The sequence below is a fragment of the Phascolarctos cinereus genome, unplaced genomic scaffold (assembly GCF_003287225.1).
Source record: "Phascolarctos cinereus isolate Bilbo 61053 unplaced genomic scaffold, phaCin_HiC Scaffold_1;HRSCAF=81, whole genome shotgun sequence".
NCBI classification, from domain to species: Eukaryota; Metazoa; Chordata; class Mammalia; order Diprotodontia; family Phascolarctidae; genus Phascolarctos; species Phascolarctos cinereus.
In genome coordinates this window covers 288,397,137-288,424,834 of record NW_027555514.1, presented here as the reverse complement: position 1 = coordinate 288,424,834, position 27,698 = coordinate 288,397,137, and the positions used below count along the sequence as shown (strand labels likewise).

Below are 27,698 nucleotides of genomic sequence, written 5' to 3'. Positions count from 1 at the left end.
CTCCTTTCGTGCAGCTCAAGATCATATTATTAGCCATTTTGGCTCTTGACTCAGCCTGGAAGCCATTGACGTGCCAGTGCTTTTTTCAGAGAAGCTGCCATTTACCTAGGCCTCTGCCATCTTGAATTGGGGGAGCTGATTTCTTTTGAGCCCAGCTGTAAGATTCTACATTTATCCCTGTTGAATTTTATCGAATTCAATTCGGTCCTGAGATTTAGCCTTGCCAGGATCTTATTAGTGATCTTCCCCAGCTTTGAGTAAATTCCCAATTTGATGTGTTCCATAGACGTCTTTATCCAAGTCAGGAATAAAAATGGGAGCCGCAAGAGGGCCAAGCAGAGATCCCTGAGGCGCTGCCCTGGGAGCTGACAGTGCGCTCTCTCTCTTTTCATCAATTGCAATTTATTTTTGAAAGTAGAAAGTGAATGCTGCAACATTCTAAAGAGCAAGGTTGGCCCCAGAAGACACCTCCCTCTGATTCTTTTCAGAGATGGGGGGGGGGCCCTGATGTAACAACTAACTTGTCTCTGAGTCTTGCCCTCCAGACAGTTGGAATCCCTGTAATTGTGTTATCACCCAGTCTGTGCCTCTTCAGCTTGTCTACAAGAGTGGCACAAGAGGCTGCCGAATGCTCTGCTAAAATCTAGGGAAGCAAAGTTTGCAGCATCCTCTGATCTAGCAGTTTCAAAGGAAAATGAAGGGATTGCTGCTTCCTTTTCTAAATGTTCACTGAGCATCTCTCTTCTTTTTGGCCCAGACCTGTGATTTTATTAATATTAGTGAGTTCCCAGTGAACAGACTCCTTCTATTGATGCAGGCTGTCAACTGTCCTGAAACTTAGTCTTGGAGTGGCTGGGAGACATTGAGAGGTTGAGTATATTGCTCCGGGTCACGCAGCCCATGTGTGTCAGAGGCAGGATTTGAAGCCATATCTTCCTGTCTTGCTGTCTATCCACAGTGGCATGCTGCTTCTCTACCTATCTCTAATGATCCTTTCTAGCATTCTTCTAGGTGCCCTGGCCAAGCTCCCTGGCCTGTGGTGTACTGATTCTAATCACTGCCCTCTGCCCTTGGGACAGGACTTTGTTATCCACTGCTGCTTGCTCTCCTCTTTGTCACAGTCTTTGAGACAGCGTCCATGGTGGTCCAGCAGTCCCATGCATCCGTCCTCTCTGTGTACGAGGAGGAGGTTTGTTTAGGCCAGTGGCAACTGAGCTCCTCTCTTTTTTGTCTCTTTACTTCTTTTGAGGATGGAATTCCCATTAGCCATTTTGGCTTGCACGTTTTCAGCGCAAAGGTTATTTTCTTTGGCAGAGAAACTGGAAGCAAAGTCAGTATCCCAGGCACCCCACACAGCAGCCCTATGCCTTTGTTGATACCTCTTTTCACCCAGTGGCGCTTTCTAAAAAGTCCCGTTTTGTCATCCTGAGCCTTGCTTTCCGTTCTGAGCGTTGGAGTGCCTGACAGTTTTTATAGGATCACACGAGGCTCTTCACTCATCCTTGTGTTATCTGCTCTTGCTCCCTCTTCTTTCTGTATCTTTAAAAAAACCTAACTTGGTCGATGGAGATCCCTGTGTGTTTCCGTTTGCCTCCTAAGACAACTCATGCTTTTGCTCCACGTTCCAGTGTTTCCCTTCGTGACTTCAGTTTCATTCTCGAGAGCATCCCATCTCTCCTAGGCTGACTTGTCCGTGGCATCTGACTGACGTTCCTTTGAACCCTTTGCAGTTGACTCCTCCAAACCCAGAGTATGTAGCAGACTATGCTCAGCTTTCTTTTCTGTCCCAAGTCTCAGTGGAAGTGTTGCTTCCTCCAGGTCCGCACTTCCCACCCCAACAACTGGAATCTGACCTAGAAGTTTTCCTTTGTGGCTCCTTCACCTTTGAAAGATGCCACTATTATTAAGGCACCGCTGTTAGTTAAGAGGCGTGGACAGGCGCTGGGCTAGGAGCTGGGGATGTAGACAGAAGAGAAGACGGTGTCTGCTACCCAGAAGTTTATGATCTGTCAAGGAGTCAATGTGTGCGTAGTTCAGGAGATGCAGAGTAAGTGTGTGGCAGCTCCACGTGTGAGGCTCTGACGGCTGGGCTGGATCAGGAAAGGGCTCGTGGCCGAGGGAAGGCAGGCATGGAGACAGAAAGGGCCAGGTCGTTTAGCAGGGACAGCAGAAGACCATCTGGCTGGGAACAGGGGAGGGGGTTGGAGAGGCTGGGGAAGGGCTATAAATGCCAAGCAGAGGGATTTGTACTGGATCCTCATGGTAAGTATCACTAGGGCTGCTAGAGTTTTGTGAGGGCACTGAACAATGTTGACAAAGACAATGCTTGATTAAGAAACGAACTAGACCACAGGTTTCTAGATAACTCTGACGTGTGGGGCCCACCTGCCGCGAATGCTTTTCTTAGGAAGTAAGACACTGGGCTTGGAAAACATTAAACATCACCAGAAATGATGAGACTCTTGCTTTGATCCCAGTGTAGTGGTCATCGTGGGCTGCTCTGCTTTCAGCACTGCGGGCGCTCCAGCAGACGTCCCCTGTCGGTCACTGCTCTGCTGTGTCTTGTGACACATTTCCTGACTCCCTCCCCCATTTCCTCTTTCTCTCCAGGTGTTCTGCCTTGCCTGCAGGAAGGTGCTGTGGAGACATGGTGCTCCTCTTGGATCTGGAAGGTCTGAGTTCTAACTCTCCTCAGAGACTTGCCAGCTGTATGACTTTGGGCAAGTCGGTTAATGGCTCTCAGCCTCAGTTTGCTCCTCTTTAAAATGGGTACAATATAATAATAGTCCCTACCTCAAAGGTTAACATGAAGATCAAGTGACATGACTCGTAAGGTGCTTCACAGACCTTAAAATGCCATGTAAATGCTGAATCTCATCATTGTTGTCATTGTTGCTTTTGATCTGTCCTATATTTATTTTCAGTCAAGCATCATTCAGCCAAAATGCTTACTGTGTGTCACGTGGGGCAGCTGGGTGACATAGTGGCTAACGCACCACTCCTGGAGTCAGGAAGACCTGACTCAAACACCTCCTAGCTGTGTGACCCTGGGGAAGTCACTTAATTCTGTTTGCCTGAGTTTCCTCATCTGTCAAATGAGCTGGAGAAGGAAACGGCAAAGCACTCCAGTGTGTTTGCCAAGAAAACCCCAAATGGCTTCACAGAGTCGGTCAGGACTGAAATGAGTGAACAAGGATGTGTCAGGTGCTGTTTTAAACACTGAGAATACAAAGAGAGGCAGAAACCATCCCTGCCCTCAAGAAACTCCTGCTCTAAGAGAGGAGAAGACCAGCACTGTCTGAGGTGCACACAGTAGAGAAGGAAGGTAATGTGAGAAGGAAAGGCATCTGCAGCCTGCCGGGGCAGCTAGGAGAGGTCTCCTGAGTCTGGAAGGAATCCAGGACAGCTCTGAGGTGGAGGGGAGCGGGAAGAGAGGTGGGAGATAAGGAATGGCAGGGAGGCCAGGACAGGAGGAAAGTCTGAGAAGTCTTGGGTAGGAGGAGGGGACAGCTTATGAGAAGTTAAAATGCCAAACAAAGGATATGATAGCTGCCCCCGAAGAAACTAGGGAGTCAGAGGAGCTCATTGAGGAAGTTGGTGGGGGAGTACTGTGATCAGGTACCTGACTGGAGGTTAGAGTGGAGTGGAGAGAGACTCGAGGCGGCAGAGAAACCGGTGAGAGGCAATAAGGTGAACTGTGGCATTGGAGGCTCATGAGGAAGAGTGAGAGTGAGCAGTTAGCAATGGCCGCACGGTTGCCAGCCTTGGGGACGGGGAGGATGTAAATGGGAAGGGAGGCAGAGGATGGGGCTTGGGGGACTGAGAGGCTATGCTCTGGTTTGGTTCCATTGGGGTTGAGATGCTCACCAGGACCTCCAGGTCGTGATGTCTAAGAGGCGTTTCGTGATGTGTGACTGTTGCTTAGGAGAGAGACTAGAGATAGATAAATAAATCTGGGAATCATCTGCATGGACATGAGAATTGAGCTCCTGGGAGGTGATGAGATCACCAAGCAAGATACTCTAGAGCGAAAAGAAGGGGCTGTAGGACAGCCTGTGGGGCCTTTGGGGGTCGTTTACAGTCAGTGAGTGTGACATGGCTGAAGAATGAGGATAGAGCCGAGTCACCAAAGCCCAGAGGGAAGAGAACAGAACCCCAGAAAAAGGTAGGCAACAGTGGCTCCTATTTCAGAGAGGTCAGGAAGCATCAGGATTGTGAAAGTGCTCTTGGACTGGCCATTAAGAGCTCATTGGAGGCTTTGGAGAGCGTGGTTTTAGCTGGAAGCTTTATTGCTTAGAGTGAGAGGAGAGAGGTACCAGGGATACATAGTTTTCTCCAGGAGTTTAGCCACTAAGAGAAGGAGGAGGAGGAGGAGGAAGTAAAGGGTGATCATTGTCGGGGAGGGCTTAACCGTGCCCCCTCCAGTTTGTACTTGGGAAGTTGATTTTTCTCAACCCAAGAGTAAGGCTTTCTATTTATTCCTATGGAACTTCATCTTTGTGATTCAGCTTAAGTCTGGCCTGTTTTTCTGGATCTTTTTGGATCCTGACTCTGTCCCTAGGCTCTGATTCTATCCCTCTCAGTTCTGTGTCATCTGCAGATTTGATGGGTATGCATGCCATGTATTTTTGAAAGGCATTAGTAAAATATTATCACTATGGGGCTAAGCACAGATTCCTGGGGAACTCCCGTGGAGGTCTCTTGCTGTGTTGTCTCTTCTAGTGTATGCATTGTGCCCGTGTGAGTCACCAGAAGTGACTGGTGGACATCCATTTTACATGGCTGAGGCCTTTCGTGGCATCTTAGATGCATCTCATTCTCTGCTGCCCACCAGGAAGTCCAGACTGCCAGAATCACTCAGCTTTGGAGTTCTACTCTGGGACTGAGCTGTCCAGATTTGTGAAAGACTGACTGGAAACTGAGGTCTAGTCTGAAACTATGCTTCATGCCCCTTGTATGTCTAGGCATCTGCCAGGAACCCCAGGACTATGGGGCATTTTGTCATCTGCCCTACCCACCCCCACCCCAAGCTTTCCATTTCTCGCTCTGGGAACAGCAGTTGAATCAATACTAGCATTGCTATGAGAAAGAATGTGAGAGTTCACTCCTTCATATCGCCACTGTGCCTCCTTCCTGGCTACCACTCACAGATATTATCTCCTCCTATTAGAATGTAAACTCTTTGAGGATAGGGACAATTTCACTTTTGCATTAGTATCCCTAGTGCCTGGGACAAAATAACTGCCATCCATCCGTCCATCTGTCCATTCACCCATCCTTCCATCCATTCATCTTTCACATCCATCCATCCATCCTTCACATCCATCCATCCATCCGTCCATCCATCCATCCATCCATCCACCCCCTCTTTTTTTCCATCTGTCCACCCATCCATCCATCTATCCATCCATCCATCCATCCATCCATCCCTCTTTTTATCCATCTGTCCATCCATCTATCCATCCACCCATCCATTCATCCATCCATCCATCCATCCATCTTTTTATCCATCTGTCCATCCATCCATCTAGTCATCTGTTCATCCAGTCATCTGTTCATCCATCCATCCATTCATCCATCTTTCATATCCATCCATCCGTCCATCCATTCATCTTTCCATCCATCCATCCATCCGTCTGTTCATCCATCCAGTCATCTGTCCATCCATCCCTTCATCCATCCCTCCATCCATCTATCCATCCACCCATCCCTCTTTTTATCCGTCTATCCATCCATCCATCCATCCCTCTTTTTTATCCATCTATCCATCCGTCATCCATCTGTTCATCTATCCATCCATTCATCCATCTTTCACATTCATCTCTCCATCTGTCCGTTCATTCCCAGTTCACACAGTGCTTGCTTTATTACCCCTGAACAGGGGAGTCACCAGCCATTACTACTCTTCAGTTCTTCCTTTGACCCTTACTGGCTGGTCTTTCACGTGACAGCTTTGGTGGCTCCGGTATTTCCTTCCTTGGAGGACAGCAGCTTCCTCCTCAGAGCATCCAGTGCCCTTTTCACGGAGGGCCTCCAGTTTGGTTGTTAGCTCCACACCACATAGACTTGGTTCTTGCTTCTCTTCTTCTCCGTGTGACATTTTTTTCCTTTGCAGTTTCTTTTCAAGGGTCAGTTTCTCCTCCACCCCGTTGAAGTCCCACTTCCATTTTTTTCTTAGGAAGGAACAACAACAATACTGATTATAGTGCTTGCAGTGTACCAGGCTCTGGGCTGAGCATTTTTTCTTTTTAATGTTTTATTTTTCCTAATTACGTATAAAAACAATTTTTTAACCTTTATTTATTTATTTTTTTTTTACAATTTTGAGTTCCAAATTCTCTCCCATTGTCCTGTCCTCCCTCATTGACAAGGCAAGCAGTTTGATAAAGGTTATACATGTGCAGTCATGCAAAACATATTTCTGTATTAGTCATGTTGTGAAAGAAAAGGAACAAAAAAAATAACTCAATAAAACTAAAGTAAAAACAAGTCTGCTTCAGTCTGCCTTCAGACTCCATCGGTTCTCTGTCTGGAGGTGGTGAGCCTCTTTCCTCATAAGTCCTTTGGCGCCTGGTCTTGGATCATTGTATTGCTAAGAATAGCGAAGTCATTGGCAGGTGATCATTGCTACAATGTTGCTGTTACTGGCAGGTGATCATTGCTACAATGTTGCTGTTACTGGGTACAATGTTCTCCTGGTTCTGCTCACTTCGTGTAAGTCTTTCCAGGTTCTTCTGAAACCCTCCTGCTCATCATTTATAGCACAATTCCCTCACAATAATATATCACAGCTTGTTCAGCCATTCCTCGATTGACGGATATTCTGTGCCAAGTGTTTGACAAATAATTTCTCATTTGATCCTCACAACCACCCTGGGAAGGAGTTGCTGTTGACCCCCATTTTACAGTTGAGGTGAAATGACTATCTCAGAAATACTTTAGTATCCCTGAATACCTTGAGTATAGAGAGAGTTCCTGGTGTCCCTTCCCCTTCTCCTTGGGACCTTGATGGTGGCCATTTGGCTGTGACAGAAATACAGATGTGGGAGAATGTAGAGGAGAGCATGCAGTGCAAATCATTTCAAAGTGATGCGTGCTTTCCATGCAGACTGAGAATCTGCCATGTGTTTTGAACAGTTTCACTCGTAAGGACCTTGCATGACCTTTGAAGCCTTTCCTTCCCTCTTCACTTGGTTGCTGCACTTTGTTTCCTTTTCCTTTTCTCACCATGCTCTTCTTTGTTTCACCAATTTGTTTTAATTACAGTTTCTTAATTAATGTTGCCTTGCTATCCACTTTCTCCTTTCCCCGTGAACCTTCTCTTCAGATCCTTATTATTTCATCCTTTTCTTTGGTCAGATTAAATCTGTATTCTCTGGTGCTTCAGTTTTCTTCAGTTTCTCCTAAATTTCTGCCTCTCCAAATTCACTTCTTGGCTTTCTTCGGAAGTCCACACTTCTCAAGAGTCACTTTCACAATTTCTTTCTCCTTTTTAAAAAATGGATATCTCTTGTTTTACATCACCTAGATTTCCCCCAGCTTTCTTCCTCTTCCCCTCTCAGAGAGCCATTCCTTGTGGCAAAAAATTTTTAAAGAGAAAAATGAAAAATCAGCAAAAACAATCAGCATCGGTAAAAAATCTGACACCGTATGTAACATTCCACACTCATGGGCCTCTCCCCTCCAAGTAAGAGTAGAAAGAGATGTCTTTTCGTATCTCTTCTTTGGGGCCAGCTTGTTCTTTGTGATTTTGCAACAATCGTTTTTGATTTTTTTGTGGTGGTTCTTTCAATTTCCATTATTGTAGTCACTGTATATTGTATAGTGTTTTCTTCACTCTGCTGACTTCACTTTATATCGGTTCATCTCCCTCCATGCTGCTTTGTATTCATCACAGGTTAATATTCCATGACATTGATGGACCACAGCGTGTTTAGGCAGAGGCAGCTAGGTGATGCAGTGGGTAGAGTGCCAGACCTGGAGTCTGGAAGACCTGAGTTCAGATCCGGCCTCACACTCTTACTAGCTGTGTGACTTTGGGCAAGTCACTTCACCAGTCTGCAGATAAAACTATGGCCCATATTCACATCATGGGATCATGAAGGTTAGCAGCCATTAAGTCTAAACCGGGCCTCGGGTGGCGTAGGGCCCTCAGTTCTACAGGTTTAGAGTAGATGTAGAGGGCAGGTGTTCTCAGGGCCAGAGCTTCGTCTGAGTTGGCAGTGACGCTGTTGTGTCAGAATCATATTTGGAATGTTATGATTTAGAGTGAATTGAGGCTCTTGCCAAAAGCTCAGACTAACCAAGGGGTGGTTTGTTTTTCATCCTTTATGCAGGGAAAAGAACAGCATCAAAGAAGGAATAGGGAGGCTGTGTGAGGAGGCCACGATGATGACAGCCAGTAACAGGGAGGAAGGCTCAGCTGTCAGTCCTTTCTTCTTCTGTTTTCTCCACCAAGGAGAATGTCTTTGGACTGAAAAGGGCAGAACAGATATGATTGATGGCAAGCTGATATCCAAGGTACAGAGATAGTAAGAGAGTGACTGGCTGCTGTTTATGACCTTCTCGGGACTGAAGAACCGTTGGAAGTGAGTGTGCCTGTTAGGGGTCGTCGAGAGACTCCTTACTACAGGCTTGGAGGAGGAAGGCAGCGGGTACCTTGAGGTCATTGAGCTGGATTTGGTTCTTGACAGCATTTAGAACTCATTTTAAAAAAAGCGGTGATGCCCGCCAGGCAGCCCAGCCTCACCAAGAACAGCTTCTGCCAGACCAACCTTGTTTCCTTTTGTGACAAGGTTAGTCAGCTGTGAGTTCCAGGGATGCTCACTGTCAGTCTGGTTTTCCTGTTTTTTAGCGGAGTGTGTGATAAGATCTATCATGCTGTTCTAGTGAAGAAGTTGGAAGGGAGTGGACTAGGTGATTGTGTGGTGGGTGATTAATAATAACCGAGGAAGCAACCCAGGCGCTATGATTTATTAGCAGAGCAGGCACAGTTAACACGTCAGTGGACCTAAAACCCATGACCCACTTAACACAGTGACTGGCACAATCAGTCACAGTCTTTCTGTCATTGTGATCCTCACAGCAATGCTGGGAGGTGGGTACTGTTATTGTTTTCCTCTTTATAGATCAGGCAACTGAGGTGAACAGAAATTTAAGATCACACAGCCAGTAAATTTCTTTTTTTTTAAATTTTTTTAAATTTTTGCTAGGCAGTGGGGTTAAGTGACTTGCCCAGGGTCACACAGCTAGTAAGTATTATGTGTCTGAGGCCAGATTTGAACTCAGGTCCTCCTGAATCCAAGGCCGGTGCTCTATCCCCTGCGCCACCTAGCTGCCCCATTTTCTGATACTGGAATATAACTCTGAATATAGTGAGATTGATTTGAAATGGGTGAATGACTGGACTCACAAAAGTGGTCATGAATTTTAGATGTCCACTTTTAAGGATGTCTCCAGTGGAGGGTACCCCAAGGGTTTGCACATGGCCCTGGGGCTGTTTAACATTTGTATCAGTGAGTTCTATGAAGACGTGATGGCATACACATTATGTCTGCAGACTGCACAGATCTGGAAGGAGTAGCTACCTTGATAGGTGTACCATCACATCTTTATAACATGTACTGATACCAATGCTAAGTAGCCCCAGGCTAAACACAGATCTCTGGAGTATCTCCACTGGGATTTCACAAGGACCTTGACAGCTTAGAACACTGGGCCAAATTGAAGAAAATAGAATTCATTAGACTATGTAAAGTACTTCATTTAAGTTCAGAAATTCAACCTCACAAAGACAAGGTCAGGGAGGGATGGCTAGATAGCAGTTCATTTAAAAATTATCTGGGGGTTTTAGGTCACTGTGATATGAGCTAATGTGCTTTTGGCTACATTGAGAAGTATCTCTTTCAGGAATTAGAAGAGGAGGGCCCTGCTTTCTTTCCTCTTCCTGGGTCTCGTGGCCTGGCGTCTTGTGTTCATTTCTGGGCACTGGGGCTTTGCAGTGATACTGCCCTGCTCTGGAGGTTTTCCCGGGGGGATCAACCAAGGTGAGGAAGAGTCTTGAGTTCAGGTCACGATCAGTCGAAGGAATGGGGCCTGTGTAGCCTGAACAATAGAGAACATAGGAGGCACACGGAAATGGTCAAGTGTTTGAAGTCTGAGCTTAGAAGCAGGAGCAGTGGATGGATCAAGGCAGATTGAGGCTGGAGGTTAAGAAAGATGTCTTCAGCAGGCTTTGCAGAGTAGAATGAGCTGCTGGAGGAAGTAGTCCACCACCCTGCAGGTCTTCAAGTAGACCTTAGACCAATTGTGAGGGAGCTCTCACGGGGTTCGGTTCTGGGTTGGATTGGCTGTGCCCCTGAGGCCAAGTCATCCCTGTAGAACACGTCGGCATCAGCAGTTTCTCATGATTCCTGATAGAAAACAAAAGACTTGAAGGTAAGTTTTGATGAAGAAGAAATTAGGAAAGCGGGTTGTGTTGGGTAGATCTGGGGAAGGTGTTGAAGTGAGAGGCTTAGGCTGCTCAAGGACACCAGGAAGTTGACCTCAGTTACTTAATTTTAAACTTACTAACTGCCAATAAGAGAACGAATTGAATACATAGACAAAATAAGGGGCAGAATCTTATATTCCCCGCCAGGCTTTAATGAGGAAAAACTTAATAAATAGTGAACAGCCCCTGGTGAGCACAGTGTCCCCTTCTAGGCTGACCTTTGTCACCTCTGGCCCTGTTTTCTAGAGTCTGTAAATTTTTAGATTTATAAACTTAATAGCAACAAAAATAATCAAACTCGTGAAACAAAGGGCAGACTTTTCCTTTAAATCTCACCTTTAACAATTAAATTAAGTTCAGCCAGCATTTATGACACACCTACTGCATACATAACAAGGGTAATAGTAGTGCCAGGCCTTGGAGTACAAAGAGAACCTGGAAGCAGCTCTCTCCACCCTTGGAGCTTACAGATTCTCATTGGAGAATACAGTCTTTGAATAGATCAATTAATAACAAGGTAATTTAAGGAAAGAGAGCACTAGTCACTGGGAAAGGCTTTTCGTAGGTATTAGTAGATGAGCCGAGGAGGATTCTAATAGGGAAAGTGAGGGAGTGTATTCTGGTCACAGGGGACAGTCTGTGCTAATGCTTGGAGGCCAAAGAGAGAATGCTAAGCTTAGAAAACTGGCAGGGCAGAAAGCGTTGGAGGAGAAGGGGTGGGAGCAAAGTCTAAGCTTCTCTAGGCCGCTCCTCTGACGCCACACTCTGAAGGACTTCAAATGCCAGGGTGGGTAATTGAGTTATTCCGTAGGCCGTGGGCAGAAAATGGGGGTAACTGTTGTATGGAGAATAGACCGGAGGGAGAGGGAAGAGCCTGCAATCGGGGAAGAATCAGGAGGCATCAGAAAAGTCTAGGCGAGAGATGATGAGGGCCAAAAGTGGCTGCTGGCTGTGTGGATGGAGAGAGAGAAGGGAGCCTAGAGATCCCTTCGAATTCCAGGGCCCGCTGATGCCAGGGGCTGTGCCGGCTGCTGGGAGAGTGACTCCAGGGCGTTTTCACTTCTTTGGGAAGAAATGGCTTATGAGGATAGACAATTAAATCCAGTAAGCTTGATTACTGAATGGCTAATGGGGTTGGGGAGAGTCAGGGCACTTGGGGAAGCTTGTGAATTTGGCGGGGAGTTTGGAAGAAGTGGGGCTTTAAAGGGAGAAGCTGGAGCAGAGGGGCCTGGCAGGCCTAGCAGTAGAATGGTAAGATGGCAGGAGGGGGAAGCGGCATCCTTGGTTGTGTGGCCCCTTCCGGGCCTGCCTGAGATGCTTCTGGCCAGGTTCCTTTTTGGGCTTGTTAGTGAGGCAGTATTAGCTGGAGCTGTGCATAGCAACCCAGAAAAGCACCTCCTACTCCCACACACCTGGGCACAAAGACGCTTCATTCATTCCCAGAGCCCTCTGCTTCATGTAGCTCACGTGCCTACAAGAGTAGAGGAGACAGCAAAATTGAGAGGCGAAGGTCCACGGGCTTACTGTCCCCTTTGCCCTGTACCCTTCACGCAGTTCCCAAGGGCACATAGACTCTTGGTTCGTCTTGTTGCTAAGGAATAGTCTCCAAATGGCTCTGTTGCTGGGTTCTATACTAACTCTGCTACTTCTTAGTTCTATACCAGGCGGCTAGGGGGCACCAGAGTGCCCAGAGGGGAGGGGGGCCTGGAGGCAGGGAGACCTGTGTTCATATTCAGCCTCAGATACTCCCTATCTGGGTGACCCTGGGCAAGTCACATCACCTCTATTTCCTCATCTGTAAAATGGATGCTAACAGTGCCAACTTCCTAGGGTGGTTGTGAGGATCCAGTGAGATTATATTTATGAAGCGTTGAAACCTTAAAGCACCATTTGAATACTAGCTGTTATTATTATTGATTCTATGACTGTGCTCAAGTCAGATAGCCTCTTTGAACCTCAGTTTCCTCCTCAGTGAGGAGTAGGAGGATAATTATGCTTGTCCTGTACTTCTGAGCAATGCTGTGAATCATTGTAAACCCCAGAGCACTGTCTAAATGTCATTTCTTATTTTCATTTTTATGATTGTCCACCTTATTTGAGATACAGGCATTGGATTTAATTATCCCATTGCCCTAGGGCATCTTTCTAGGTGAAAGATGGAATCTTAGCCTCGTAATTGGTTTTTCCTTGACTCTGGCACCACTTTGAGTTTTTGATTCTTACTGGCATTTGGAGTAATAGCATGTAAGCCATTCTCTCTACTGGACATTAAAAAGGATTTGAAATCACATTTAAGCATTTGTCTGTTATTGCTGACTGAAATCCTTTCTATAAAATGAAAATTTTGGTTAAATTCTTCCTGGACTATTTCTTTTCCTCATAGTACTTAGAATTTTCTTTTGAGGACTCTCTGATGTCAGTTACTGCTGTTTCCCTTTCCCACTTTTCCTGACTGTGGCAAGAATCGGTCTTCAAACACAGACGAGGAGCTTTCGGAGAGCAAACACATTTTCCGTGCGGGCCTGCCTGCCGTTCGTGACCAGATAAATGCAGCCTCTCTGGCTGATCTTCCCTTGGTGTGCAAGCTGGGGGCCTTTGAGCCCTTTGGGGACAGTTTGGTCCCCTTGTTATGAGCCTTGGTTGACTGTTTTAAAATTGATTAGATTTGGGCAGAGCGTGACCTTGTGACCACAGAGGAAGGAGATCTGGATTTCGTTTTTTGCCTTTTTAGTTCTGCAATCCAGCAAGCACTTATTAAGGGCCTACTGTGTGGCAGACACTGCTTAGCACAGTGGATGAAAAACAAAACAGTTCCTGTCCACAAGGAGCTCCTACTGAGTGGGGAGGCCGGGGGGAGCAATCTGCACAGGAAAGTTAAATACGCAGAATCTACAAAGTGACCGGAGGAGGTGGGCCCTGGCACTAGGGTGGTCCAGGTGGGCTTCCTCTGGGAGTGGTGCTTGAAGGAAGCTGGGCGTTCCTGGAGGCAGACAGGAGGGCAACCCTTGCAGCCAGGGTCCTGACGAGTCAGAGATAGATTGGGATTCGGATGATGCGGAAGCGAGCAGCCACAGTCTCTCCCAGAGCGAGGGTCTTCCTCGCTTGTCATGGAGCGATGACAGGATGAGACTAGAAAAGTGCCCTGACAGGCCTATGGGCCATGTTTTGGGCTTTGGTGTTTCTCTTATGAAAGGCATTTGCCCAGCATGTCAGGCATTGCACCTGTTGGCTGTGTCCTATTGGTCCTCGGGTGTGCACTGCCTTCTTAGCACTTTAGTCTGTGTGCTTTCTTTGTCTCAAATTCATTTTTTTATTACTTTATTTTGATTTATCAACAATCACTTCCAGAAGCTTTTGAGTTTTAAATTTTTCTCCCCCTCCTTTCCTGCCTCCCTCCCCAAGACGGCATGCGATCTGATATAAGCTCTATGTATACATTCCTGTTAAACACATTTTCACATTAGTGATGTTGTAAGGAAGAATTAGAACCAATAGGAGGAACCACCAGAGAGAGGGAACAAAACAGAAGGGAAAAAAGAGCAAACAGTCCGCTTCCATGTGCATTCAGTCTCCATAGTTCCTTCCTTCTCTGGATGTGGAGAGCGTTTGCCATCTGGAGGCCTTTGGAGGTGTCTTAGATCTTGCATTGGTGAGAAGGGCCAAATCACATCAAAGTCAGTCAGTGCACAACGTGGCTGTTATCGTGTACAGTGCTCTCTTGGTTCTGCTCACTTCACTCAGCGTCGGTCCCTGCAAGTCCTTCCAGGCCAGATTCATTTTGCACATACAGTTTGATGAGATAAATGACAACATTCGTCAGGGACAGTTACTTTTGTAGGATCCCAAGAAACCATTTGCCTCATTTTTCAGGCAGGGTCATGTACAATTCTCTTAAATAAATGGATAACATTTCCCATTTTAGACCCCAGGGGAGGAGACTCCATGTGCATTCCAGAGCTGCTTGAACTGTTGAAAGATTGGCTGAGAGAAATCCTGGCAGAGCAGAAAGAGTCAAAGGAACTGAGTGTGAACCTCAGCTCTGACCCAGACTGACCAGGTTGTTGGGCAGAACCTTAGCTTTCTTAACTGGGGACCAGCGATGGTTCACCAGATTGTTGAGAAGAAAGTGCTTTGCAAACCTTCAAGTATGATATAAACGTAAGCTCTTACCAGCTTTGTGGCTCCTCTGAACCATTTCCAAATCCACCGTTCATTCAGAATGCTTGACTAGTCAACAAGGCAAGTCGGACAGCATTTATTAAATGCCTGCTGTGTGCCGAGCCTTGTGTCAGCTCTGAGGATATAAAGGCAAAGCACAGGGAGCCCTTGCTCCCCAGATGCTCAAAGTCCAGTTGCCGCAGATGGCGTCCTGCTCCTTCCTTCCCGAGTGGGCAGCTTTGGGCCTGTGGCTCTGGTGCTCCCCAGAAGGGAGGGATCCCGTCCCCTGCCCCAGCCAATGACATATAATCCAAGAGCAGTTGGTGCTACTTGCCCTCCTTGCCCCACTGGCCAAGCCCCTGGATAACTGTGGCTCCAGCCCCGCTGGTGAGTTTCTGCTGGGTCTGCCATTTTGTGAAGGGACTCAGGGCAGCCTGCCTTTGTCCTTCTCCTGGCCTTGTTCCTGACCTCGTGGACTTTGAAATCATGCCTTCCTCCATTAGAATGAGAGCGTTGCCTTCTTGAGAGCAAGAATTGGGTTTCTTTCTGCTTGTATTTATATCCCTGGTACATAATAAGGGCTTAATAAATGTGTGTTTCTGTCATTCATTCATTTAGAATGGGCACAAATGATGTAGGTGAATAATAATACTACTAGAAATGTAAAATGCCACTCAGATACTGGGGTGTCAGGCTGTGTTTTATATTGTCAGATGAGACGTTATTGGCAGGTGTGGTCTATATTACTGATGGAGCAGTTTGGGATGCGTGATTGTATTTTTAAAAGTTTGTTTGCCAGCCATTCACTTCATTTCTCATTTTGAACTATTAGAAAATTACATTTTCTGCTGTAGTCTCCCTACACCCCCCTTTAGAGGCTTTTTCCTTTGCCGAGCCTCTCCAAGTTCAAAAAGAAAAGTTGGCGGTAGGATCTGAACGTTACTGAAATGTCAGCCCCTTTCTCTTGCACTGACTCTGCCTCCACCTCAGCTTGACCTTTTTTGGGATTGACTTCATCTCAAGAGCTGGAATCATGGCCATGTGCTTCGGTAGCAGCTTCAAGCACAAACCCGAATGGACAGTAAGTGGAATAAGCCTTCCAAATGCAGGGTCTGCCTCTGAGTAGCTGTAGTCTTTCTGTGTCTTCCATTGGTCAGAGGAGAAATAAGAGATAAGGTTGGCAGAGAGGACATTTGGGAGCCGAACAGATTTGGCTGTGACTCTGGATTCACTTTCCTAGTCATGCCATCAGGGCCCCCGGGCACCCCTGAGGGGCTTGCTCTGATGCCACTGCCTCAAGCCCCCATTCCTGCTTGTTCCCTTCCCTCACTCTTCGCCACTAGTGAGTAACCTCCCAGTTTCATTTTAAGCCATTAACATCAGCTAGCTTTTACAGAGGAATATTTACTCCGAAGATAATTAGAAGTGCAAGCATGTTCCCCTCTTTGGAGAGGGGTCCCTCTTTGGGGTGTCACCTCAGGCCCTGGGGAGGGAGTTCAGGCCTAGAGCGTTGGTTCTGCCTGGCAGTTTGTGCAGAGCCCAGGGCAGTCGAGTTTGCCTCTGCCTCCCGCCGGCGGGCAACTCTGCTCTCCCTGGTTGACTTCTGGCCGATCCTGGCCTGGCTCTTCTCCCAGACTTTGGGTGGCTCAGTCTCCAGACAGTTCTCATGCCACAGTAAACACCAGTGAAGCACCTACTAAGTGCCAAGCCCTGTACTAAGCTCTGGGGATACAAAAAGAGGCAAAAGACAGTCCCTGAGCTTAGCCTAATGTCAGAGGCAGGATTTGAACCCGTGTCTTCCTCACTCTGTCCACTGTGCCAGGCTGCCTTGTACTTTGTAGTCGTTTAGTAGATATTTGAAAGAGCGGATGGAATTGAACTGTTAGAACCCTGTCTGAACAGGGCTTAAAGAGCTGCCTTTGCAAGTGCTGATTTCTGTGGGCGAAGGCCTTAAACGCATACTTTTCTTTCTGGGGCAGCTTCTGAGGACAGCTCGGGGGCGCTGCAGTGCACAGTGCTGGGCCTCAAGCCAAGATCACCTGAGTTCCGATCCAGCCCTGGGCCAGTCACCTGACCTCTGTTTGCCTCAGTTTCCTCGTCTGTAAATGGCGATAATAGTACGACCTACTTCCTAGGGTTGTTGTGAGGGTCCAGTGGAGGGTCTGCCTGCCCCAAGGTTTTCCCCACTCTAGTCCATTCTCCATTCATCCAGGACAGTGATTTTCCTTAAGTATAGGCCTGATAGCGTCACCCTCCCCCCAGTGCACTCCAGTGGCTTCTGGGATCAAATATAAAGTGCTCTGTTTGGCATTCAAAGCCCTTTTTAGCCTCCCTTCCTCCTGCCTTTCCAGTCTTCTCACACCTCCCTCCCTACTGCATACCCTTCTGCCCGATGTCGTTGGCCTGGCCGTCCCACAAATAAGACATTCTGCCTCTTGGCTCTTTTGTGTCTTTGTGACTTGCGCCTGCCTGTAGCTTGACTGGCCTCCTGCCTCAGTTGGCCAGGTCTGTGATTATGAGGCACAGATGAAGGTCACATTGAGTTGAATTATTATGGCGTATGTAATGCCCACCCATTTAGTAGACAGAAGATATGTGGGTATATGTGCCCCATTCATGTGAAGCCTGGGAAGGGTTGAGAGTGCATGGCCAGGAAAAGCCCAGCACTGACCAGCCCTCCCTGCCAGGTCTGTGCTGCCTGGGGCAGGGGATGGGGTGGGGTGGCGGTAGGAGTAGGCGGTCTGTAGGGTTCTTAGCCTGAGGTAGACAAAAGGTGGTTAGGAGGTCCTACCACAATAGGTGTGTGGGGAGGTAAGTAGAGGGCAGTTATTAAGCACTTGTCATGTGCCAGGCATTGTGCCAGGTGCTGGGGAACACAAATATAAGCAAATAGTGCCCCTCCTGCCCTCATGGAGCTTCCATGCTAGCGGGGAAGAAGACAGCACATAAAGGGGATGAGCACAGAGAGGCCTGGATGTGCTGTGGAGGCCTGGATCCCAGCCAGATAAGTCAGGCCAAAGCTGGCCTAGCAAAGCCCAGGGTGGTTCCAGGCGCAGAGTCCAGTTTTGGATGGGGAAGAGGGGAGGGGGTGACCTGATATTACACTGGTTGGGAAGAGATCCCAGAGGAGGAGAGATGTTGATTGGTAGAATTTCTTCTGAGTCAAGGGTTTCATCCGTTGGGCTTTTCAGTCATGGTGATTGTCTCTGCCTCCGTGGGGAGTGGACCGGGCCTAACCAACCTGCCACCACATCCTGGCTGATAGCGTCTTTTATGTAATCGTATGTAACATGATGCAGCCTCATACATGCCATGCCCTTTTCTCTTGCCCTTCAGGTGATCTGTATTTTTGACTCATAGAATCACAGAATCTCAGAGTTTGAAGGGAGCTGAGAGGCCATGTAGTCCAACCTGTAAGTCCATAAAAATCCCCTCTACCGCCTGCCTGATAGTGGTCGGGCTACCTTCAGGGACCTTTGCTAGATGGTGGCGAGTGAGGGACGTGCCGCAGGACTGGGGAAGAGCAAATGCTCTGCTCTTCTGAAAAATAAAGTGAATAGAATAGGCCAGTAAGTTAGACTTTAATTCCTTGCCAGGTTCTAAGATGTCTTACTGAAGGAAGGAGTAAATCATAAAGTGCTCCTCACAGCCTGTGTGGCCTCATCCTAAATAGGACTGACCCCACAAGGCAACCCTGCTGATAGCAGAGCTAGCTAATCAAAGCATTCCTCAAGGCTCCTGCCCTCCGCCTGCACAAGGAATGGGAGAGAGGGAGAGAGAAAGAGTCCAGTTTGGTTAGGGTCCAGGAGATTTAAAGCAGGTCCAGTGACTGGACCTCTAAGCACAAGCATTTGTGGCTCTTTGTCTCTGTGGAAGAGTGGGCTGCTCCATTGGGCATTTGCCAAGGCTCTATCCTGGGCCCCAGGCTGCTGTTTAACATCTTGATGATTTGGACAAAGATCTGGAGGGAAGCTGGGAGGGAGAGCTGACCGGCTGGATAACTGAGTCAGGGTCCACAGTCTCACCTTGACAGGTGAGAACACTGGACTGAATTTAACATCTAGAATTGAATAAGAACAGATACAAAACAAAGCACTGGGGGTAAAAGCGTTAGTTTCACGAGTAAAAGTTGAAGGAGGCATGACTAGAGAGCAGTGCTTCTGAAAAAAAAAAAAGAGCTAGGCAGTGGCCTGCAAGCTCAGTCTGAGACAGTGTGGTGGGATCTTGGGCTGCCCTAAGAGAAACTGAGTGCTGAGGAAAAAGGGAGGTGATAGTCAATAGTTCGTAAACAGTTACTATGCATCTACTATGTGCCAGGCACTGTGCTAAGTGCCTTGGATACGGATACGTAAAAAGACAGTCTCTGCTTGCAAGGAGCTTACGGTCTGATGGGGGAAGAAGACCCACAAAAGAAGGCTGAAAAGGGGGCAAGGGGCTAGTGGTGAAGTCAGCCAGAGAAGCCTCAGAGCAGTGCAGCCAGGAGAGAAGTGAGCTGTCCAAGCTGAGATCTCTCCTTAAATGGGGACTGAGTTCATGGTTCCACCCTCCAGTCCCAGGGGCAGAGGGTGGTGATGAGGCAGAGTGCCAAAGCTGATAAGATCTGACAGGGTGCTGAGGTTATGCCAATAAGGAGCTTCCTAGAACTGGGGGAGAAGTCAGGCAGACAATCGCAAGGTGGGGATGCAGCCCGGTGAGAAAGGGGGAAGCAACATCCCACTGTCTTCTGTGGGGTTAGGCTACACCTGGAGTTTTGTGTTTAATTTGTGGTGCCTAAGTGTCCAGGGAAGGGGACCTTGTGTTCACGCTGTATCGTTCCTTCCAGCCGAAGGAACGAGTGATGATAGGACTGGAGAAGAGAAGGGGGGAGATATGGCAGCTGTCTTCAAGGGCTGTTGTTATATGTAAGAGGGATTTGGTTCATCTTCCTGGTCCCAGGGCACACAGTAGGAGCAGTAAGTGGGAGACACATCAAGGCAGATTTAGGCTTGATACAGGGACAGACTGCTGCCTAACAATTAGAGTGGAAATATGGAATAGTCAGTCTTGGGGAAGGTGTCTCAAATGAGATAATATACACTTTATAAATCTGAAAGCATTAGAGAAATGTTGGCGCTCTCTCTCTCTTTCTCTCTCTTTCTTTCTCTCTTTCTCTGGCTCTCTGTCTCTGTCTCTTTGTCTTAGTCTCTCTGTCTCTCTCACTTCCCTCTCATCTCTCTCTGTCTCTGTCTCTTTGTCTCAGTCTCTGTCTCTCTGTCTCTGTCTCTGTCTCTTTGTCTTAGTCTCTCTGTCTCTCTCTCCCCTCTCATGTCTCTGTCTCTGTTTCTCACTTCCCTCTCATCTCTCTCTGTCTGTCTCTGTCTCTCTCTCTCTTCCCTCTCATGTCTCTGTCTCTGTCTCTCACTTCCCTCTCATCTCTCTCTGTCTCTGTGTCTGTTTCCATCTCTGTCTCTGTCTCTCCCCCTGCCCCTCCTCTTCCCTCTTTCACTTGAGTTCTTGCAGCTATAGCTGGATGGCCACTTGTTAAAAACCTCATTGATGCCTTTTTAGTACCAGTTGACCTAAATGGTCTCTAATGTTCTTTCTACCTCTGAAATCCTATGGTTTTATGAAGTGGTCATCCTTTCTTCACTTGAAGATCTTGCAGCCAGAGAGAAGCCCTCTTCTGTCCCAGAGTGGAGTTGAACAATAGTCCAGCAGTCTGTCCCTAGTGTCCTTAGAAGTGGTCATTCCCCTGTTCTTTAAAGTTTCGGGTACGGGGTGTATTTTGTTAGTTAAAAATTGCTTATGCCAAACTTAATTTTTTTCCCTTTTGTTTTTTAGGCAAGGAGACTGGAGAGAAATCTTTCCCTGAGTGAATATTCTCACAAAATCACCCAAATGTTCCTTTGCCTGAGGACAGGATTTCATCTTTGAAACAAGAAGTTTCTCCGGAAGGTATGAGAAGTTCCCTCGGCCTTCCATGCTTCGCTGCTTCCTTGTACGTAGCTCCCTAGGCCAGCCCCCTGGCGTGTCAGGCACATGGCAGTCTGCTGCCTGAACCAGTGACATTTTGGAGGACTAAAACTGGTTGGGTGTCTTTTGGCCTGCGTGGGGCTGGCCGTCTTTGAGAGGCAGCAGAGGGTAGTGGCGCAGCATTAGAGGATTCGGTTTGGAGGGCTGCCAGCTGGGACACCCTGGCATGGGGTCACTTCACTGTCCTGAGCCCCAGCTTCCTCACACTTGTTCTCCTGAGCTCACGGGACTGCCGGGAGGAGAGCGCTTCGTAGGCCCTGAAGTGCTTCCGAAGGAGGAAGTAGGGCGACTTACCCTATTCATGTTGTTTAGTCCATTTTGTGAGTTTGACTTTGTCTTTGAATTGTGCCAGCAGGCCTCAAACATTAAGTTCCTGAAAATCGTGCTTGAAATGGAAGTATGTCCATTGAATTTAGACTTTTCCAAAGGAACCGAATTATGAAGTTTCATACTACTGTTCCAGAACCTTTCGACCAGTTTCTTTTAGAAGTGGCCACAAATGACATGTTTTCTCAGCACTCAGTGATCTCTCTCCTTGTGGCGTAGCATAGAGCTATCCCAGAGGATACATGGAGGCCGGTTAAAGCAGGCGTATCCTGTTTAATAGTCATTGCATAGGGTTGCCTTTTTTTGAGATCCTGGGAGCTTGTGGGGCTCACAGGAAGCAGCTAGGGAGACCTTAGTGACAGCAGATAATGCAGAGGCAAAGGGAAGTGGCCTGGGGTGTAAAGAGTCCCCTGCTTGGCACGTGTCGGGAAGCAGACAGACAGGGTGATGGAGTGTGTGTCCTTGGCCCTTGTGATAGCATGTGGTTGGCACTGGGCTGCAGACCTGACTTGTGTCAGATGTTCTTTTAGATTCTTCCCCAAGCCATGGGTTGTCATTGTTCTTGATAGAGCTGGGAAACTAACCTTATTCTTTAAAGTACTGAGTTCACCAGAAGAAATATGGCTTATTTTCCTGGCTATCTGAAAACCCCTGATTAATAGTTTAAAACTATGTTGATAAGCCGAGGTGAGGCTGAGGCACCTTCTGGCAGGGCAGGCTTCTGAGCAGCTCGCGTGGTGTTCCAGTGACACATTTGGAATTGCTGGCCTTTGTCCCCTTAGTTTTTTGTCCTTCCAAACAACCAATTTCCAGGGAGGTAGAACCAGTCGATCAGTTAATCAACATTCATTTATTAGGATGGGTATACAAAGGAGAAGCAGAAACAACCCCTGCCTCCAAGGAGCTTATATTCTAATGGGAGAGACAACATGTATGTAACTAGGTCCATGCAGGATGCACAGAGGGTGGATAGAAGGCAATCTCAGAGAAGGCGGTGCTACTACCAGCATTTGGGGGGCCTGGGAAATGCCTCTTGTATGTCACAAGTGGCATGTGAGCCAAGTCTCAAGGAAGCCACATATTTTAAGAGGCAGAGTGAAGAAGGACAGAACTCTAGGCATGGGGCCCACAGGGTGGAGGTATGAAGGAGAGGAGAATTCATGTGGCCATGGGAGGTTCATGGGAAGCTCATGGACCTGAATTGGTGTGGGCTTGGGCAATAAGGAACACATTGTCACCTCATTTTTAGTATAGAATGGATATCATTTGGCCATTTGTGGCCTGCCTTTAGATTTCTTACTTAGGTAACATATTTGATAGAGGGCTGCTTATGTAGTCCATGTTGTCAATATTTGTCTCAATAAGAATGCCCTCTCTTTGGGAGCACAAAGCTAGAGCCAAAGATTTTAAAGAGTGTACCTATTTGAATTTGGAAAAATTGGGATACTAATGCAGTGTTGGTGGAGTTGTGTGTTGTGAACTGATCCAGCCTTTCTGGAGAACAATTTGGAACTATGCCTAAAGGGCTGTAAAATTGTGCATACACACGCTTTGATCCAGCAGTAGCACTGCTGGATCTATATCCCAAAGAGACCATTAAAAAAGAAAAAGGAAAAAGACCTCTATGTACAAAAGTATTTATAGCAGCTCTTTTTGTGGAGGCAAAGAATTGGAAATTGAGGGGATGCCCATCAATTAGGGAATGGCTGAACAAGTTGTGGTATGTGAATGTAATGGAATACTATTGTGCCATAAGAAATGATGAGCAGGTAGACTTCAGAAAAACCTGGAAAGACTCATGTGAACTGATGCTGAGTGAAATGAGCAGAACCAGGAGAACATTGTGCACCGTAACAGCCATACTGTGAGGATAATCAACTGTGAATGACTTAGCTATTCCAGCTATCTAATGGTTCAGGACAGTTCCGAAGGATTAGTGATGAAAGGTGCTAGCCACCTCCTGACAAAGAACCGATGGATCTGAATGCAGATGAAAGCATGCTTCTTCAACTTTCTTGGGTCTTCCTTCCTCCCTCCCTCCCTCCCTCCCCCTCCCTCCCTCCCTCCCTCCCTCCCTCCCTCCCTCCCTTCCTTCCTTCCTTCCTTCCTTCCTTCCTTCCTTCCTTCCTTCCTTCCTTCCTTCCTTCCTTTTTTTGTCTGTTTTCTTTCACAGTGTGAATACTGTGGAAATATGTTTTGCATGATTGCACATCTACATCTATATCCAATTGCTTGCCTTCTCAAGGAGGGGGAGGGAGGGAGAGAATTTAAAACTCAAAATTTTAAAAAAATGAATGTGAAAAGTTGTTTTTGCATGTAATTTGAAAAAACTTTTAAAAAAGAATACATTCCTTCATTTGTAGTTGGAAGACTTTTAGTTTGTTATTTTGATGATTTTTTTCTCTTTTCATGTCACTCGCTTCCTTGTCATAGCGGTTGTTTTCCTGGTTCTGCCTACTTTGTTTTGCATCAGCATATACAAGTCTTTCACAGATTCTCCAGATTCTTCATATTTCATATTCACATACCACATACCACAATTTGGTCAGCCATTCCCTAGTTCTTTGCTACTGCAAAAAGTGCTGCCGACAGTATTGTTGTGTATGCGAGATCTTTCTTTCTGTCTTTGACCTCTTTTGGGTCTATACGCACTGATGCTGTCATTGAGTAAAAAGGTTTGTATAGTTTAGAGACTTTTTTGGTTTAATTCCCAATTGGTTTCCAGAATGGTCCAGCCATTTCACATCTCCATCAACAGTTCATTGAAAGGCTTATTTCAAACAAATCACCCCCCCCCATACAGAATGGATTATGGGACGTTCTGAAAGAAAGCCATGAACTAACCTCCAAAGCACTAATTTCCTGATTTTTGTTATTACCAAGTAAACACACCCAATGTAGATGGTTTTTCTGTGGACTTTGGTGGTTCTGTCTTTTCATTGGCTTGGGGACTGTCAGTGTGGTAGGTAGACAGAGCCCAGGAAGACCCAGCTTTAAGTCTTGTCTCTGATATCATGAAATGTGTAGGTAGACCTGAATCTCGATTTTCTCATTTATTAAATGGGAACAAATCTATACTGCCTTTCCCCCTTTGCCTTTGTACAGGTCATCCATGTCTGGAATGCCCTTCCTCCTCACCTGCTTCTTGGAATCCCTAGCTCACTCCCAGGCTTGGTTCAAGGACGCCTCTTACATGTTAGTGCTCCATCTCTGCCCCACCAAAAGTACTTTGCATTTGCTGCTGAGGCCCAGCCTTGCGATTCGGTTAGTGTGGGAATTCCCTCCATCGATGCAGATCAGCTGCTCATCTGTAACTCTGAGTCTTGGAAAGTTGTCTGTGTCAGAGGTAGAGCTTGAACCCCGTTTTTCCCTTTGTCTGTATTTTGTTTTTCTTATCTGCCCACGTGTTATGTGCCTCTGATTAAACTCCTTGAGGAAGAGGACTGTTTCATATTTACCTTTCTGCACCTAACACCTGGTTGTGGCGCCTTGCCCCCAAGGACAGAGAACCACAGTGGTTCAGAGTTTGAAGGGGCCTCAGGGTCCATCTGGTTCAAAGTGTCCCCACTGCAGCACACTTACATCCATCTTGCTCACTCAGCGTTGGCTTACCAGACCTCCTGTCGGGAAGAACTGACTACATTTAGAAGCACAGCCCGTGCCACCTCGAGACAGCTCTGATGGATACCAGGTTTGCCCTGGGATCAAATCAGACTTTTGTTTTTTTAAAGGCAGTTGGGATTAAGTGACTTGCCCAGGGTCACACAGCTAGGAAGTGTCTGAGGCTAGATTTGCACTCAGGTCCTCCTGACTCCAGGGCTGGTGCTCTATCCACTGCATCATCTAGCTGCCCCCAAATCAGACTCTTTTTGACCTCCCCTGATCCTCTGGGATCAGGCAGAACAAATCTTTTCCGTTTTCCTCATGACAGCTTTTCAAAACTTGAACATAGCTCTTCTGTCCCCCTATGTCTTCCCAGAGAGATGAGGTTGTGAGTAGGGGGATAGAGAGTCAGGGGGACAGAGAAGGGAAGAAAGGACAGACAGAAATAGGTGACATACAGAGAGAGCTGGGGGAACAGAAAACAAAAGAGAGAAATATGGGAGGGTACCCAGAAAGAGATGGGATGACAGAGAGAGATGAGAGAGACACAGAAGGAAGGGGTAGAGAAAGATGGGGTGACACAGAGAGCCAAGGTGATGCAGTAAAAGCTGGGAGCTACAGAGAAATAGAGAGAGGGATGGGAAATTTAGAGATGTGGAAGACACAGAGGGACGCATATGGGGGACAGATGGATACAGAGAGAGAAGAGAAGTGAGAGAGGACAGAGAGGTGGGACACAGAGAGATCAGGATAGATATTGGGGTCAGAGATAAGAGAAGACACGGGGATGTAGAAAGCAGACTGAATGGGGGTCACAGAGGGCCAGGAACTTAGGGCAGAGAGAATACAAAATAGGGAGAATGAGAAACATTGAGAGACTGGGAGACACAGAGAAGGACTGTTCTACCCGGAGCCTTCTCTTTAGGACAGATTCTGGGTATAGTCAGGCAGGAGAACCTGATGTGGATTGTTGGTGCCTCTTTTTGCACCTCTTACCTGCTATGTTTTTGCTAAGAGCTGGGAAGTGTAATTCAGCCTGGGTCCCCTGGGCTCATGCCTGCTCATTGCATAGGCCGTGACGGTTTCCTTTGTAACCTAATCATTATGTAATTTGTTCTGATTCCACTCACCTCCTTCTGCACCAGTTTATAAGAATGCTCCCAGGTTTCTTTGAATCCACCTCTTTCCTCATTTCTTACAGCACAGTAACATTTCATTATATTCACGTACCACAATCTGTTCAGCCGTTCCCCAGCTGATGTTCACCCATTTTCCCCCACTTCTTTGCTGCAGGTTGCTGATAAACAACCTAGATGCTCCATTGCCCATGTCACATGACAAGTCTTTTTTTTCTTTTTCTGTGAGGCAGTCGGGGTTAAGTGACTTGCCCAGGGTCACACAGCTAGTAAGTGTCATGTGTCTGAGGTGGATTTGAACTCAGGTCCTCCTGACTCCAAGGGACAGAGCTCTATCTACTGCACCACCTAGCTGCCCCAAAGATTTTTTTTTTTTTTAGCGAGGCAGTTGGGGTTAAGTGGCTCACCCAGGGTCACGCAGCTAGTGAGTATCATGTGTCTGAGACCGGATTTGAACTTAGGTCCTCCTGACTCCAGGGCCTGTGCTCTATCCACTGCGCCACCTAGCTGCCCCTCACTTCTTTGCTACAACCAGAAGTGTTGGTAAAAATATTTTTGTGCATGTCGATTCTTACCCTCTTTCTTTGATCTTGGATATCAGACCTTTATCAGAGAAATTTGCTGCAAAGATTTTTGTGCTCTACTTAGGTGAGGTAATTTTTCTCATCCTTCCCCTCTTTTCTCTCCCACCCCCCAGTATATACCATTTCCCCTCCCTTTCTGTTCTTTTAAGATCATCAAAGTATGAGGCCCTCTAACTGGATTCTGTCTACGATCTTCGATGATGCTAGAGTTCAAGGGGACACATGTATCAGAATGTAAACCGTTTATCCTTGTTTAATTTCTTATGATTGTACACCTCTGTTCATCTTTTTATGTTTCTCTTGACTCCTCTGTTTATATTTCAAAGTTTTTATGTAATTCTCTTAGGGGTGCTTGGAAGGTCCTCTATTTCAGTAAAGATCTATTTTTCCCTCTACAGGATTATACTCAGTTTTTCCGAGTAAGTCATTCTTGGTTGTGAGCTATATCTTTTGCTTTTCTGGAATATTGTATTCTGAGCTCTCTGGTCTTTTATATTGGTGGCTGCTAGATAATTTGTGGCTCCCTGGTACTTGAATTCTTTCTTTCTGGCTGCTGGCAGCATTTTTTTCTTTGACCTGGAGGCTCTGGATTTTGATTATGATGTTTCTGGTAGTTTTCATTTTGGGGATTCTTTCAGGAGGGAACTGATGGATTCTTTCTATTTTTATGTTGCCCTCTGGTTCCAAGAGATCTGGTCAGTTTTCTTTTATGATTTCTTAAAACATAAATGTTTAAAATATGACGTTCTCTCTCCTCCCCCTGCTCCAGTATACATCTGGGACCTCCCTCCTGTCCTAGTGCACAGCCTCTCCCTGAACCCTAGAATGTCTCTGGCTGGACGTGTTCCCAGTGCTTCAGACCTCTCTCTCTCTGTCTCCTTATGCCCATCTGGGTTGAAAAAGCGACTCACTGTGAGTCATTTTTTCTTGAGTTTTCCCATCAGAATTTGTTCTGGTGAATTTTTTAGATCTGTATTTGGAGGAATATTAGGGGTGGTGGAGTCGGGGGGGAGGGGAGGCTTTCTGTACTGCTTTCTGCTACTCTGCCATCTTGGCTTCTGGACAAGTCTTTTGTAGTTTGATTAACATGGCATTGAATTTGTCATTTTTATTATATTATCATAGGTCAGTCATAAGCAATTACTCTCCAATTATTTGTCTGTCTTTTTTTCTGTAAAGAGTGTTTGGTAGGTGTATTCATAAAATTCTTGCATGTGTCTTGGCAGATGAATCCCAGCAATTTAATATATTCTGTAGGGTTTGGTTGTTTAACATTTATTTTAGAAGTATTGAGCTCCAGATTCTCTCCCTCACTGACTTCTTCCCCTTCCCCCCCATTGAAAAGGTAAGCATTATGATATAGGTTATGCATGTGAAGTTGTACAA

The 27,698-nt window shown here is 46.7% G+C and overlaps 1 protein-coding gene across 2 annotated transcripts in view; it reads left to right on the top strand.

Moving 5' to 3' along the window:
• Nucleotides 1–27,698, top strand: part of PPP6R2 (protein phosphatase 6 regulatory subunit 2) — a 135,595-nt gene that overhangs the window by 4,634 nt on the left and 103,263 nt on the right. For both annotated transcript variants that reach the window (XM_020982852.1, XM_078147886.1), the window contains exons 2-3: nucleotides 17,987–18,063; nucleotides 20,471–20,584. The gene's annotated coding sequence lies outside the window, so the exon portion shown is untranslated. The remainder of the gene's footprint in view (nucleotides 1–17,986; nucleotides 18,064–20,470; nucleotides 20,585–27,698) is intronic.